At 51.2% G+C, this 14,230-nt stretch overlaps 1 protein-coding gene across 3 annotated transcripts in view; it reads right to left on the bottom strand.

Annotated features, from left to right (window-relative positions):
- The window catches only part of RAD54L2 (RAD54 like 2), a 64,695-nt gene that overhangs the window by 44,743 nt on the left and 5,722 nt on the right, over positions 1-14,230 (bottom strand). The window lies entirely within an intron of this gene.

The following is a 14,230-nucleotide window of genomic DNA, read 5'->3' as shown; positions in this document are numbered from 1 at the left end:
TAAACAGCTACAACGTCCACTTCCAGCAGATACAGAGCCCTAAGGAAAACAGCCAGCACTTTGCTCCTAGACGCAGCCGGGTTGTACTCAGACTTGGGTACTCAGACTTGTAATCCTGAAGCTGCACGCACCTCCCTGCGGTTCAGGAGGTGCTCAGCAGCGCTACCTTCGTCGCTTTCTGCCGGTCATCTGGGATTTCAAGGGGATTTGTTTCTCTGTTGACCACACTGTGCTAAGGAGGCACGTAGCATCCTGTCTGCCACAAACTGCACCAACAGGACCGTATTAAAGAAGTTACAGGCTTCACTGTCCCAGGAAGTCAGCACCAACCAAAACCAGCGAAGAAATGCAAACACTGCTGAAAGGAATGAATTAAGGTTTCTTAAACAAATGGGAAAAGCAGAAGTGCCGTAACGCCAGTAAGCATTCCAAAGCACGACACAATAGAGCTTCTCACATCAGTATTCTTCTGTTTCATTGTTTGTTGCAGAACCTTAAAAAACGTTTATGGGAAAGGATATGGGTCCTTGCATTCCCATAAATGAAATCACACCCAGCAGAGAGCAGCAATCCAGTACAGAAGTGCTCTAATATGAGATTTATTTTTCTTTTAAGCAGTAAGTACGTGTTCTTAAAACCTAAATTTTGAAGCCTTTTCAGCAGCCCTAGCCATATGCAGAAGAGTGAAACAAGCATTCGAGGAGTCATAAGGGCCCCGGAAGCCTGGTAGGTGCAGAGACGCTTAACTCGCTGCCATGTAACTGTCTGCCTGTCCTCCTCCCATCCTCATCCTCGGCTCTGGCAGCTCTGCAGCCACCCTCCATCCATCCACCGCGGGAGCTCCACGTCTGTGGAGGCTCGCACCCTGCCTGGCGGCAGCAGGGCACACCAGGCAGGTATTACACAGCCTGGAGACTGCCCTCGTTTCTCACGCAGACCTGACCCAGTTTGGGGCTTGCACAAGGGGAATTACATCACCCAGGCAGCCTGTAGCTGCCTCTCCTGTTTTAGGGCTGAGTTCCTCCAGCCTGCCCCATCGCCTGGCTTTGGGAACACAGGCATGCTGTGCTCCACGTATAATCGCTGTACGAAGGGCGCTTCCCGAGAGATAAACAGCTCCCCTTCACCTGATCAGTTACCATTTGTCTGGACCTTCTGGCTGCCCCACATCAGACCAACTCAGGAGCCTGCTGCCCTGTCACACAGCGGGCAGCACGCCCCGAGCCACAGCAGGGTCACTGGCACCAGGCCACAACCGAGAGCCTGCAGTCCCTGCAGCACAGCGCCCAGTTCCTGCAGGTGGTGGTGCTGAGAACACGGGCTTGGGTATTAGGTGAAAACGCTCCAAAATTCCTCTGGCTTACACCGGGAGAAGACAGCTATCATTATTAACCCCCTTTCAGGGAGGTAAACCCTGCAATCAGCAGAGCATCAAACTAACACCCAGACAGCCCCTCTCATGCATCGAGCCCTGGCTTTCAGCAAAGATAAAAACAGGTGAGCAGTTTTCTGGGCTTTGCTCTAAGGCAGAAAACTTCAGACAGTAAGTGCCAGGCGGTGCCGACTGCCGCCTCCTTGGCACGCACACGAAGGAGGCCCCGTTATGGACTCAGACACTGCAAAAGCTCACAAATGCAGACACATTTCTGCTGTCCTACTGCTTTTCTTTTGCTCTGCAGAGGTTTTTAGTCACATTTCTTAATGCACCCTGAAGTCAAGAGAGGAACATGAGTGTGGTCTTCTTCTTTCCTATGCAACAGTGCTTCTCACGGCAGGGTCGGCCAGGCTGCAAGCCGGGCAGCGAGAACGGATCTGCCAACCTCACCCCTTCTGTACAGCACCAGCACTCACAAAAACCATACTTTCATTAACCTGCCCTTTCATTAACTGCTCTGGGCACCAACAAGGAACAGAGGATGCGTGGAACAGGACACCAGGTGCCACCAGGAGCAACATGCCTTTGCAGAGGGAACCCACCTGCTGTGGGGAGCGCTCAGGGCACAGGCCACGCTCATCCCTCTACGCAGCCCTCCCGTGCAAATCCCTTCCAAAAGGGCAGGTTTAACGCTAATGCACGGTGCTGAAGAGTAAAGAGGATTCTATCAGCTCCCCAACTGCCAGCCAAGGCCGGTATCTGGGACTCATCAAGATTTGTCCCTTAAAGCCTGTTTTGTAACCAAGACCTTACGGTGGTCAGCGCGGTACCGGGCCGTACAAACGGGATCAAGCACGCTGGCAAGTTGCAAGAGGATTTGCGCAGGCAGTTTAATAAAACCAGGTATTTCCAAGTCAGCGTTGTGGAAAGCTCTTTGGGTTTTGCTGCAGTCACATTTTATGGCATTAATCATCTCCTTTTTGTTTGTTTGGCAACAAAATAGTTGCTTGTGGCCATAAGATTCCCCTTGCGCTCTCAGATCACACAGCAACATTTCAATCGGGAAGCGTGCTGAAGGTAGCAGCGGGCTCTGGGGGGCAGGAAGCCTCATCCTTCTGCTGGATCACCTGCTAGCACAGCTCAGGTACGTTATGGGCGGCCTTCAGTAAGTGGTGATAAAGGACAGACGGATCACTGACGAGTCACATTTAAACCTTTCTGTAAGATAAGAATCCTGTAACAGTTTGCAAGTAATAGCACAGGGAATGGTTTTCTTTTCAGTTTAAAAATCTAATTAGAAATAAACCTGAGATCAGCGGGCTTGGACAGTTTGATTAACAAACATTAGAACCTCTCCAATTTTCAGTATGTAATGTTACAATCTCTGGGATAAATATTTACTCCAAAGGCAGCCAGCAGTGTCACTAGCCCAGTGGATCTAGCAGACTTCCCCCTCTCCTTTTTTTTTTTTTTTTTTTTACACTAAAAACCAACAAGAATTTCTTCCCCCACTGATGCCCCAGTCACGTGTAAATCCATCCTTACCTAAGCGATTACTTTGTGACTTACAGCCCTTCTCCCCGTGCAGTTTGACTGGTAAGGCTCGAGCAATCCGGTTGTTCAGCTGTGAATCCGGACATAGCTGGGAAGGAAGAAAGAAATTCTCCTTCCTTCCCCCTTGTTCAAACCACACCAAAACTAAGTGACATTGATCCCCTGCGTGATGTGTTTGCTAGGGGGACGTTAAAGTTAAGAAAGGAAGAAGCCACCTGGAACCGCAAGTCGGAGGGCACCTGCCTGTCCCGGACCATGCCTGAGGTCGGTGGGTGCGCTTCTGCCCGCAGCCAGCCTGTGCCCATGCTTGGCACAGGTATTAAGGAGCCCCCTGGGATTCGTGGCGGTTGGGTATTGAGGGACAGAATAACCCAGGGTCATAAAAAACACTCCCATGTATCAGCTTTGGGAGGTACGCAGGCCCCGCTTTATAGGTTAGCAGCCTCCTTCCTAAAAGGCACCACAACACCAAAACCAGCGTGAAACTGGTTGCTCCTTGACAAAAACAAACAAAAAAAGCCTCTGCAAGAAGGGGTGGAGTATAGCTCGTGTAACTATTTGCCCAAACAACGTTGCACGGCCTTTAAAAGCATTTTTTTAAAATTATGCTGCAGTAGAAATTGGCTTCCTACAAACAAGCTCCTTGGAAATACTCGACATGTCCCCCCGTTAGCCACCCCACCCAGAAGAGTGGTTTGGTTCGCGCTCTGCAAAGCCTCAGGCTACCCGAGGTCAGAGACCCGTGATCAGTAATTGCTGCCATTACTTGGTTACTACTGAACAAAGCTTCTCACCTCACCACACCACCAGCCACGTTCCCAGCTCTGGCAAATTCTAAGTGGCACTTCAATTCCTCACTACGGGGGTCAAGAAGAGGAAGCTTCCCTTCCCCGCTCCCGCTGTCGAAGCAAGCAGCATTTCCACGTAAGCGCCACTTCCAAGCCAGCTTTTACAGGCTCTGCCCACAGCGCCGATAGCAGCAGCAAAGCGGAGAAAGGAGCGAAATCCTGAGCACCGATTTCAGACAAGTGGGAAGGCTCAACAGCAGGATGCCCCTCAGTGGCTTTGGCCATCGCGACACGCGAACATCACGGCTTTCCTCCTGGAAGGGCACCCCAGGGAAACGGACTGAGACAGCCCAGACAGTGCTTTCGCCCTTCAGCACGAGGAACGTTGCTCTGGCGATGCTGGAAGGCTGAGCTGCTCTCTCCCATTTTCACAGAATCGCCCCACCCACGCACCCTGCTTTTCTTTTTGCCACCCAGGGAAGCACTGGGGAATTTCATTGCTGGAGAATGATTCACTGCCTTTACTGCCTGATGGCATGCTCTGCCGTCACCGGTTGGCCAGGGAAGCCCCCATCCCCTCCAGGGCAGATCCCGTTGGGGGCGCCCCCCCCCCCCCATCAGCAGTCCCAAAGGCAGCCCCGATGCTGCCTTCAGCCACACGCCAGCGTTTCGCTGCCACGGCTCGCCGAGCTGCCAGGTGGCTCTCCATTCCTCACCTTCCTTCCTCTTCGGCGCTGGCCTTAAAAACCAGGGTTTGGGTTTATGCAGTTTTTAGAAACAGAAAACTCCAGTGCAGTTTAGTCCCTCTTCATTCCCTATCTCGCCTCCAACCCCGATACTTACACTAGAGACAAGAAAGCATTACTTAAGCCTCCTACAGCTTACCAAAGAAACTTGAACACAAGCAAAAAAAAAGAGAAAAATATGTAGGAGGAAACGGAAATAAGCAGTTTTGAGCTCTCATGGTATAAAGATGACAATTAGCATATGGCAGACCCAAACCGCTCCAGTCTGTGATGCGATCAGAAGCTAACTTTTATTGGCTACCACTCTAGATTAAAAATCCATTAAAGGTTTAAGAACTGCCAGCAAGATGAGTTTCTTTCAGAGTCATTCCCTCCAGCAGAACATCCTGCTGGCACAGGGCTGAAAAGATTTATAGTAACTGCCACTTACAGAGGTCACTTTCTGCTGGTTTTGAGAACAGTCACCAAAAAAACGCTCAATCTTTGCCTTTCCCTCTGAACAGGTCAAAACAGAAGTCACACGGATCCTTAGCTGCCCCGCACAAACCCTGAGCTCGTTTCGGTACCGCTCAGGCCCAGCACCTCAGGCAGCACGCAGGGGATGTGGCCGGACAAAGGAGCCTCCTGGGCTTCTGTCCACAGCAAAGGACGCGTCCCAAAGATGCGTCCCACTGGCTCAAAGCCTCCCACTGGTTCAGACAACTCTGCAAGGAAGGACAACACAGCTCACTGCCTCCCACTGCACGCTGTGAAAAGCCTGAGATAGTCTTCAGAGGACTGCTGGCATGCACCCGCACACCCCAATTAGAGTTGGGGTTACTACACAAAAAACCTGGACTGTGAGTCTCTCCCTAGATATATTTCACTTGTTAGTCTTTAGATCCGTGAGGATATGACTTCTTAGTTGAGCTCACTTTCAGCGGAGCTTTAAAAACAGCGTAACGTGTGTTTGGCTAAAGAGCATCACAAATATCCCTAACAAAGCCCCCCCGGGGGCTACCAAGCCCCTTTGGTAGCCACACCTGTCCAGTCCCAGCAGATGTTAAAGAGGACATTAATTACACTCGCCAACTGGCACAGGCGTACCCAACACTAGGACGGGAAGGTGCAACCACAGAGGGATGTATCAAACTATCAAAAAAGCACCGTGAGCCCCGTAACAGCAACCTGCACAAGTAGCTGCTGGCCACTGGACTCAGCTGTAAAGAAGTATCACCAGCTCAAATTCATAAAGCCACCTAGCTGCCATAACGGCCAGGGATGCTTCCTGTAGTTCAGGTTCTCGCTGATAAGACAACGCTGCACGGGCACTCGGACCCACGCAGAGCCCAAGTGCTGTTTTTCCAAGACTCAGAAGCGGAACAACACAAAGCATTCAGCTCCGATACTGGAAAAAAAACACACGACCTTTTGTGTATTCCCTCTCTAAGAGAGGAGGAGGTTCTGGCCAACTGCTCCCTGCAGGAGACCACTCCTGGCCCGGTTCGTTCACCAGCCATGGCCGCGGCTCGGCCGGCAGCTCTCTGCAGTGCCAGCACGGGGCTGTGGGCAAGCCTGTCCCAGCGTCCTGCTGACATGTCACCATCCCGGGCGGAGGGGACTGCACGTGGGGACATGTCAACGTCCTTCGGCTCAGCTGAGCTCTCTCCTAAAATAGAGCAGGAGTGGAACTTCTTGTCTCATCCCCATTGTTCCTGCCCTCCTCCAGTCAGCAGGAACAGACCCGAGGGTGCCAAGTCCCTTCACGCAAAGTGCCCGTGTGTCTGGCTGTGGAAGTCCTTGACTGCTGTTCACAAGGGCTGAGCTCTGAAATTTGAGCAGGAAGCCTAAGTTCCCTCAATGGGAATGCCTGGGTACAATTAATGGCATTCCTTAACCAGACAGCGCGTTACGTGGCACTTCCAGAGCAGATTTACCAGCAATGCCGTAAACCTCGCTCAGTTTCACTCCCAGTCCTGCCTCTGTTAGGGACAAAGGCAAACAGCAAAACCCTGAAGACTGCCCAGAGGATGCACCTTCTCATCACGCTGCAAGCACACATGCCCATAGAGAAGTCCCACCCTAGCAGGGGCTAACAGCTCTGTATCTCCTTCTGGGAAAATAAGCACTTCCCTGACAGGAGTATTGATTTAGTTGAAATCTAAGACCTCCTCTCTGCTTTGTGGTGCTGTGTGGGGGGGTTGCGTTGTTTGTTTTTTTCCAAGTGCTATAATAAGTACGGGAGGAAGGAAAAGGCACCTCTAAGCCATTTTGTGTCATTTCTTTTTTAAGGGAGAGCCAGAAACAAGCATTTCTTACAGTCTGCACGACCATGCAGATCACCCGCTTCCCCAGTGTTCTCTGCTTATTTACTCACTAGCTGGGTTTTCCTCCTGCCAAGCCGTTAGCTGCTGTCATTGCAGAATACGGAAACTCAGATCACATAGAAGAGGCCGTCACTACTCACACTCCGCGGAGAACAGGACGTGCAGTTACAACGGGCAGAGACTTCAAAGGCTGGCTACTGCAAACCTTGCTGTGCATTGTCTCAGGAACTGCAGGGCTAGGAGCTTCCAGAAGTAAAAAAGTAAACAGAGGAAACCCACACAGCTTCCCTGGGAAGTTCTCTTCCAGAGAGAAGAGGATCACATCCCAGGACTGAGGGGAAAGAAAAGACACAAAATCAGAGCAATCCTCCTCTGGGGGAATGGCTTTTCCCAAGACACTTAATTTCAGAAGCAGTGAGCTTCTCGAACCCAAGCCTTCTCCACCCTACGCAACAACCACCTTGCCATCCATTTTGCATCCAAAAGGCTTTACCCTGCCTCGAGATCGTAATACAGCTCCTACATTACAACGCCAAAAGGCACTGGTTTTGCAGGGTTCATTTTTGCGTCGTGTTCCCTGTTTGTTGATAACTATGGGCAAGAAACCTCCTCAAGCCAGCTGCTGCCTCCACTCCTACGACAACTCGGTTTAAGAATCCCCCGCAAAAACCTCCTGCCCAGTGCCTTTTGGCATATTTTACTCTGCCGGTTCTCGTGGTGTATCTTTCCACGAGAACACCTGCAATTCAAACAGTAAGAAAGTTCCCTGAAAAACCGGAGAACCCCATTAAAAGGGCACAGCCTTATATTTTCCGGAAATTTATACACTGAAAGATTTTAAAATTGAAGGAGACCAGTAGCAAGCTTAGAAGCAAAAGATCCACTGCTTTCAGAAGCATGCTAGCTCCCAGCGATTAACTTTAAGAGGAAAAAAGACAAAGGCTCAAGTTTCAGCTTTGTGTTCTCCCAGGCCCATTCCCCCAGGGCAGGTGCAAGACCCCACCAGCCCGTCCATGGTGCCGCTGCCGGGGGCACGGAGGAAAACGCAGATGTGGGGAAGGAGTTTCTCACTTAATACACCCCCGGAACAGAGGCAAGGGAAGAGAAGCCAGCTTACCTTTTTCTTTAAGCCAAGGGTAATTGCAAGACTGATAGTAAAGAATCTGTTCACCTCTAGCAACTTCTGGCTCGCTCTTTATAGCCTTCCTTGTCAGCAGAACTGGTCAGCGGAGCTAACGGTAAGGAGAGCGAGGGACAGAGGACACTTCTCCCAAGAGGCAAGGAAATTCAGGAACTTCTATATAAACAGCTTCCCTTAATTAAAGGATTTCATCTGCAAGGATCCCTGCCCAGGATCACCCGCGAGTGCGAAGAAAAGCATACGAGACCTTTCCCGTCCTGATAAAATATAAGCAACAGGGGGAGAAAGGTAGCTCTTGGTGGGGAGATGCTTCGAGGAGGTCACTTCGTCCAGCAGGACGGTCACTTTCAGTTTCCCTCAACAGTTACAAGCGCCTTCTTAATGCCTCCAGTGGTTAATCACACTCCTTGTTAACAAAGCGTGCCTTTTTCCTAAGCTGAATTGAAGAGCTTCCAGGCACCATCATGGCTTTTTCCACTAAATTAAGAGCCCTTTGGTACACAGCTTGTCTTGCCCAAAGAAAATTGTGAAACTTTTAAATATAAGCCAATGGAGCGCTCCCTGCTTTTACCTTCTATCTTTATTCAGTATTTCCTGTTTTTACATCTAATTACAGATGAACATTACTATTCTAATAGTAATTAGCTTCTCTGAGTAGCCTTCAGACCCACGGCAGGGCTCTGAGGGCTCACACGCTGCCACATACCTGCTCTGCTCCTGACATCCCTGCCAAGGCCTCAACACCACACGTACCCATGCTCGGGCTCTGCACACACCTGGTCATACTAGCCCAGGTACCCAAACAATTCAGAGGACACCCTACAGCTCTTTTTCCCTTCTTCATCCTTCACCACTCGGCGTAACCTTTATATAACCCCACTTTTGATCAGCTCCAATTTGGTGTTTTCTTCTAGGCCACTGATGAAAACCCAGCAGAGCACCAGACCCAGCAGAAAGCCCTGAGAAATCCCCCCCCCAGTTCAGAGTTCCCACGTCTGCTTTTTTTCAGCCAGGTTTTTGACTCGCTGACCATTCATAGCTGTTGACCAAGGTTCACTTTTCGGTAACACCCTTGCAGATTAGCATTAGGGGAGGAATGGAATATAAATATCACACTAAGCCTGGGTGCTCGATACGAGAGCTTTAATTACCATGCTGTGATCTTCCAGAGTGCTGGCCGAGCCCTGGCACTCGGCCACCTAGCTGTTTCCTTTCTTCCACTCATTTTGACTAAATCCTCCCGCCAGCCCTCAATCGATTCCCTTTTGAGCCCTGTCCCTTTCTCTAAGCAGACTCAGCACTCCGCGAGCACCTCCGGCCTCCTTTCCAGCCTTTGTCAGAATCAGGGGGTTTTGTTTTTTTTTTCTGTTAACATTTGGGTGCCACACAGACCTAGAGCAGTTCACGTGAAAGCAATGCACTTCTCCAACCTGGTTATTCCAAGCTGAACAACTCCAAATCTAATCATTTACACGTAATTGATGCTGATATGCTGGACAAAACTGAGCTTAAGAGCCTCGGGAAAGTGTTTAATGAGTTATGTCTCTAACCATTATTTCCAGCATTCTGATAGGCAGGATAAGGTTTCCTCACAAGCAAAATCTTGAGGAAAAAAAAAGTTTCCACTGCCAAAGGAAGAAAGTACAAGTCAAGATCTCCGTGGGATCTCCATGTTTCAACTCCTTCCCAGACCGTGCTGGTCCTACAGGCTCTGTGTACGCGATCACCCACACTGGCAGAGCGGCAGAAGGGATCTGCAGTTTCTGTTCATCAATTCTGCCCTTGCATAGCCCCAGCTCTTTGTTAATTAGATCAAGCTAGCTTTCCGCAGAGAATGCCAGAGTAATGTCTGCTTGTTATCTGCCAAATCACCACAGAGCCTCTTTAATTGCTTTTATAAGTTTAATGCCTCTCTTAAGGCTCCCTTGTTATGTAAAGTGTGTTGTTTTGCACGTTAGGCCTTGATCAAAGTCCTCCTCGTGCTCAGCACAAGTTTGGATGCATTTGTGACAGAGAAAGCATCTGGCTATATATTAAGGTATTCCAAGTTGGATTTTCTACTCCTCTGCCAGCAGAAGCCCGCCAGCACAGTGGCAGAAGCTTGTCAGCACGCTCAGCCCTTGGCTGCAGACCTGGGCTACAGCAGCTGGAGGTGCTCCATGCTGGCACAGGGCATCTGCCCAGCCTGCCACCTGGACAGCTCGGGGCAGGCCTGCAGAGGTGGGGCAGGACAGTCGGGCAAAGCTGCATCAGCCAGACGCTGCTCACCTCAGCCTCCTTTCCAGGGAGGTATTCAAGAAGTGTTCAGGATCCTGGGCTTTCAGACCGTAGCCGGTGCTGCCCTGCGGTACGAATGCTGTTTGTACTGCAAACCGCACTGACAGCCTAAGACTTCTCCAGATGCCTTTTGAAGCAGCTGGCTAAGTCTTCCCCTTCAGATTTCTGCATCCTTCAATGGTTTCTTCGGTCAGAAAGCTGTCCGGGAGGCCTCTGCTCAGGCACAGATTCAATGCATCCTCTAGACAGGTGCGTGCCAGCCTCCAGGTCTTTGCTGATGTTTGAATAAATCCCTAACACCCAAGCTGATTCATTCTTCCTTCAAATTCGCCGACACCTCTAGAATAGTAACCCTAGGGCTAGCTGAAAGGCCACCACAAAGCGCTTCAGGTCACTGCAACCACCTGCACACCGAAGCGAGCACACTGACAACACTGCTGTTACGTTTAAGTGGTGTAATACTTTCTTCCTTCTTTTTTTCTTTGAGAGAATTCATGTTGCCTTCGATATGCCACAAGGCTTTTGGAGGTGTCAGACTGACCCCAGGTCCAGCATTCACACTGACCGAGCAAGAACAAAATTTAAATTATCACAGCTGCTCTGAGATTACAATAGCACCGCGTCGGTCTCGCTTGCAGGACTAACTGACATTCTGCTGTTTCGCTTCAGACATAAAAGCAAGCTTGCCTGACCTCCAAGAAGTTCTAAGGACCCATTTTGTATGCTTTGAGGAATTTTTCAAGTCAACAGTTCGCTAAGATTTACACCTGCACGGCTGAAGGATTTCTTTCCATGCCTTTTTTTCCAAAGTTTGTTTCAACTTCAGACATGCTCAGTCTGTTAACAAGTGTGTGCACTTAGCATCTGCTGGCTACCACACGTGAAACATTGATCAGTAACTTCCTTAATATTACTTAGAACAAGAAGTCTCCGGCTAGGCAGCTTAAAACATTAAAGATGGCTTTACCAAAACCCACCTATCCCACATTCTCAGAAGCCCAGCCAGCTTCAGAAGTTGCCCCTTCAACAATTTTTGCCTCTAATAGCTACTTCTAATTCCCCCTTCTCCCCTCTCACAGCATGCAATGACAAAGGATTTCATCAAGTAATGCTTCCCCTTTCTCGCACAAGGGATGGCGCTACTTTGTCATTCCTCTTCATCTTTAAGATTCTGTTTCTTGATAAGCACTAACCCCGAGAATGTAAACGTAAGGTTTTCAAAAGTTAACAAGAGATGAGATTTTCATTCAGAGTTTCAGAGTACCTAAACATCCGATCCTACCCGTGGTGTTCTACGAGCGTAAACCTAAATACTCCTGTTTCATACTTAAGAGGTAACACCGACTTGGAAAAGAAAACACACCCCTACGTAGCCTTTTGTTTTTATATGGCTAAAAAATGCTGCTTAAGCAGAGTAAATTCCTGTTTTGCAGTGAGAACTCTCTGAAACAAGCCTAACTGTAATTAACTCGACATACTTGCCAGTCAGGAAAACATTAAGCAGAAATTGTTTTGCATAAACAGTAAATACAGATCTCTATTTCTGTACCAGGTATCCAAGAATATATCAAGTGGCACGTTGCTGCAGGGACTAAACTCAAAGGTTTAAACTACGAAACTCTGGTGCAGAGAGTATTTCTCCTACTGCTTTCGGGCACCTGAGAGAAACAAGCCCAAAGGAATGACAGAAGGACACCGCCACGAAGCGCGGTTAGAAACTTCGCATCTGTTCCACTGACCTCGCACCTACAAACACCACACTGGACAGCACACTTCATACTTCATTACATGCTTATATTCTGGTCTTGCTTTGGGCCAAACAAGAAGCACCTCAGTCCTCACGGGAGGAGCCTCACTGCACCACCACCCCCTCCTTGCCCTGGTAACCCAGTCCCACCTCAGAGATGTCTGAAACAAAGCCGTTCTGGGCAGGCAGCGGGCAGAGGGGGTGCACGGCCAGCCGGGGCTGCGCAACACCCAGGCAAGGCCGGACAGTCGATCGTCCCCCCTGGTAACATCTGTGATTTGGGGGAAAGGACGGAAAGCTACCGTGCGACAGCACCAAAGGTGTAACTCACGCGCACACAAACTTCTGCACGCGCGTACGCATCAACAAGGCTCTTTGGAGCTGCGTGGCGGGAGGACAAGGGAAGGCTGCGCGCACATGGACACGTATACACGCCCGGGAGCACACGGAGGGTCACAAACGGAGGACAGACCGCTACACGTGAGTCAGCAGTGCACCCTGGCAGCGATGCAGGCTAACAGCATGCCGGGCCCCAGCAGCAGGAGCACGGCCTGACCGAGAGAAGCAGCTCCTTCCTTCCGCTCGGCACTTCTGAGAGCCACCCGAAACACAAGGCGCGCTTCTTTGGACACCCCCAGCACATGAAAGACACGAATAAAACTGAGCGAGTTCAGAGGGGGGCTGCCGGGACGCTGAGGGGGATGGAGCACTTGCCACACGAAGGGAGGCTGCGCAAGCCAGGAGGTCGTAAACTGCAACGGCAGAGGTGGTGACCTGACCCAAAGGAGAGGCTTTTCCCTGGGAGGACAGGTCAAGCCCCAAAGCAGGGGCCCAGGGACTGGCGAATTGTTGGCTTTGGAGGGTTTCCGAGAGAACGAACAAAGTCCCGCTCTGAACTTGGTGCTGACACGGCTTTGAGCAACAGGCTGGACTGGACACCCCCTGAGGCTGTTCCCAACCTGAATTATTCCACGACACCAATTTTGATTCCAGAGAACACGATAACGACCTGCTACAGGTGTTTATGTCAGACTACACCTTTCAAATCTTCACTAAAATGCACCCGCTATTGAGATGAGGCAGAAAACCTCGTTTGGTTCTCCTCCTGAAAAGAACACGTGATGTGCAGAACACATGGTAGTGCTCCGGATCTGAACTACTCTCCGGTACCAAAATGGGAATTTCAAAGCGTCAGGAGATTTTAGGGCTGCAGAAGTTAACAGTAACCCAGGTACAGTACAAGGGGAACACAGTGACTCAAGAGTCAGCCTTTTTCAGGGGAAAAAAAGCGGTATTCAGTCCGAGGCAGAGTTAGCCTAGCAAAGATCACACGCTGCATCCGTGACAGCTCTCCCTTAAAACAGCAACTGCATTTTTCTTGGAAATTTCACATTCAGCATGTACCATTCCTGACCAACCCCTACATTCCGGTGCTGTTAAGATCACAGGATTAAAGGCCGCGTTGTTCACTCTGCACGTTCCAGAGGTACAGCTTCACACCTGGGAAAAGAAGCCTCGCTCACAAGCCAAGGCCACGTTAGAGCTTACATCAGGAGCACCAGCAGTGGTCTAAGCTGGCTGTTTTGTTTTCATCGCTCTGCTGGATACTACTGCCCCTGGGGCAGACGTACCAAAACAAAGGCTGTTTATTCTGAACTGATTTCGCATCGAAGCGGACCGAGCGCTCATAAGGTCCATCACTCTGAGCCGGGGAGGGGATGGGAATCACAACTTTTGTCCAGGCAGCAGAAACACCTTGAACCAAAGCAGACGAGAGCCCCCAAACCCCCCGCCACCAACGTAACCACCTGCAAAAGCAACCCCAAAGCGGCTCGAGGGAGGGAGCGAGTTCGGGAGCGTGGAGCCGGGACGGAGCTCAGCAGCGAGAGCTCAGCACGCCGAGGCTCCAAGCACCGCCCGGGCCACTCTCCGCGGCTGCCCCCCACTCCTCCAGCCCGCTGCTCTCCGCTGGGCGCGGGGGGCACGACCAGCGCCGCCCCAGGCCCCCCTCAGCCCGGCCGGGGCCGCCCCCCGGCGCTCCCCTCGGACCCCAGCCCCTGGTTTAGGCCGCGCACCGCCGACCAGCGGCGGCGGGATGCAGAGGGCGGCCGAGCCGTGCCGCCGTCCCACACAACCCGGCCTCGGCGGCCTCCAGCCCCGCTCCCCCGGCGGGAGGCGGCTGCCCGGGGCCCGGCGGCCGCGCCCCCCTCTCCCCCCTCAGCCCGGGGCCCGCTCCCCGGAGGCCCCCCCCGGCGGGGCGGGGCCGCGGCCTCCGCCGGGTCCCGTCCCCCCCCCC

This window comes from Oxyura jamaicensis, chromosome 12 (assembly GCF_011077185.1).
Source record: "Oxyura jamaicensis isolate SHBP4307 breed ruddy duck chromosome 12, BPBGC_Ojam_1.0, whole genome shotgun sequence".
NCBI classification, from domain to species: Eukaryota; Metazoa; Chordata; class Aves; order Anseriformes; family Anatidae; genus Oxyura; species Oxyura jamaicensis.
This window is presented reverse-complemented; position numbering and strand designations above follow the sequence as displayed.